This window comes from Petaurus breviceps, unplaced genomic scaffold (assembly GCF_028583685.1).
Source record: "Petaurus breviceps papuanus isolate PSGF00001 unplaced genomic scaffold, PetGlider_PUasm1.0 178, whole genome shotgun sequence".
NCBI lineage: Eukaryota > Metazoa > Chordata > Mammalia > Diprotodontia > Petauridae > Petaurus > Petaurus breviceps.
This window is the reverse complement of record NW_027185777.1, coordinates 23,630,495-23,632,712: the sequence shown is the minus strand read 5'-3', so window position 1 is coordinate 23,632,712 and position 2,218 is coordinate 23,630,495. Positions and strand designations below refer to the sequence as shown.

At 39.4% G+C, this 2,218-nt stretch overlaps 1 long non-coding RNA gene across 2 annotated transcripts in view; it reads right to left on the bottom strand.

The window, feature by feature from the left end:
* Positions 1-992: 992 nt before the first annotated feature.
* Positions 993-2,218, bottom strand: part of LOC138159992 (uncharacterized) — a 13,758-nt gene continuing 12,532 nt past the window's right edge. The window contains exon 3 of one of the 2 annotated variants that reach the window (XR_011168040.1): positions 993-1,690. This is a non-coding gene — a long non-coding RNA (uncharacterized lncRNA). The remainder of the gene's footprint in view (positions 1,691-2,218) is intronic. The other variant, XR_011168041.1, reaches the window with a different exon arrangement.

Below are 2,218 nucleotides of genomic sequence, written 5' to 3'. Positions count from 1 at the left end.
GGGACAAAAATAACATTTATGAAGTGCTTTAAGGTTCGCAAAACACTTCACATGTTATCTCATTTTATAATGATATCTATGGTACACAGTTGTTATGAAACTTACATAATAAAAAAGATTTATATTGATCTTTAAGGTTGGTAAAGTGCTTTATAAATATTATCCTCACATCAACCCTGGGAGGGTGGTACTATTATTATCCCCATTTTATAGATGAGGAAACTGAGGAAGACAGAAGTTACCAGTTTTGCCCTGTCTCTCACCTAGTTAAGTATTTGAGGCTGGATTTGAATTCAGGTCTATCTGATTCCTCTGGATGTGCTACCTACCTACCTAATAATGTGTGTAAAATGCTTTGCAAACTTTTGAATGCTACGTAAAGGTCAGTTAAAATTCCCATTTCCTGGTGATATTTGAAAAGAACCTCCATAAGCTTTCTCTTCTGATGCCTTTTGGTTGCCACAGATGTAACTGGGATCTTGGAGACTAGACCAGTGGAGCCAGAGCTTTGATAGATTCCAGGAAAACGGAAAAGGTTTTATCTTTCAAGAGACAGCTGGGGTAATTTAGACAAGAAAGATCACTGTTTTAAGTCAGGAAACCTGTATTTGAATCTTGACCTTGCTACTTATTATCTGGGTACCTTAACTTTTCTATGCTTACTACCCACTTTATAGGGTTGATGTAAAGAACGAACTTCATAAACCTTTAAAAATGTATAAACCTTAGTTGGCATTATAGTCCCAGAAATAACTAACTATACTTGTTGTCTGAGGACCTGCTCATTGTGGTGGTGCTCAAAACCACAGCCATTAGGTGATACTTGGAACGATAACCATTAGGTGATTAAACTTTTTTTAGCCAGAGAAACTTAAGAATATTGTCTATTAATGTACAGAGAGATCACAGTTTCCCTTGGTAGAGGGAATACCTGCACTGACAAAGTAATTTCTGAGATCTTTGACATACATGTTTGAAATTAAACAAGATTGAATATTTTAAATTATTTATTGGTATAGCCCACACACATTACACTCAGCTCTAGATTCATGGGATCTAGTGAGTTCAGTGTTGGGTATTTTGGATGATAAATGTATCCCACTTGACTCAAGCTTCCTGGGTAACCTTTAAAATCATCTGAATTCAATTTATACCAACCTAACAGAACAGACAAGGCATTTAAATAAATGAAACAATCAGGACTAACACAATTAGCAGAGGAAGAGGGAAAGCAATCTGTACACACACATTGTAGGGATTAGGGTCTCATTCCAAATGCAGAGAGTGTGGGAAACAATTTACTTTTTGAGACAAGTTCTCTGGGGACGGAAAGGCATGTAAATATCTCTTTTATGCTTGGATGGAAGAGTAGAGGAGAAGATTCACTCATGCAACGTCTGAATCCCTGGCCTCACGAATGGCATCTGCCACATTCTGTCTTCTGTCCAATCACAGCAGGAGGACTTCTCTCTTTCTCTGTGCTCTCTCCAGTTTGTTCTGGGCAGCTGGCAAGCAGACTGCATCGCCGCTGTCCCTCCTGTACCCAGTTCCATGATGATGGCTTCTCTCCTTAGGTTTCTGTAGCCCATCTGTTGGAATTGTCCCTTGTCCTGGGTGGAGAGTGTCACAGGAACCTAAGTCTTAGGAGCTCCTTCCAGGGCCAAATGTTCTTAGGATAGTAGATCTGGGGCTCAAAGGATAGTGGGGAAATGAACAATTAGTTTTCACAGAAGTATCGTTTTTAGAACCAGGCTCAATTTGTGTGCCAAAAATTATCTCTTTTTTTTGTCCTTTATTTTCAGACACATTCTTTGAGAAACAGATTTCTTCCAGCAGAACACTGACATATGTATTTGAAATTAAGTAAGACTGAATAGTTTTAAAATAGTTATGGGTATAACTCACATTGCACACAGCTCTGAATTAATGTGAACTAGTGGGTTCATCCCTTCAAGTCCAATCCCTTCATTTCACATATGAAGAAACAATATGGAGATGCAAAAAGCTAAGTGGCTTGCCTAGGATCACACAACTACCATGTTTCCCCGATAATAAGACCTATTCCGAAAATAAGCCCTCCCCTTACTGTGTAAGATTCCTCTAAAATAAGCCCTCCCCCGAAAATAAGCCCTATTGAGATTGCTACTGTAGTGAAGGTGATCCCCTGCGCTAGATGCTACATTACGGCACCCTCTGTATGCACCGTCCCCCCCCCCCC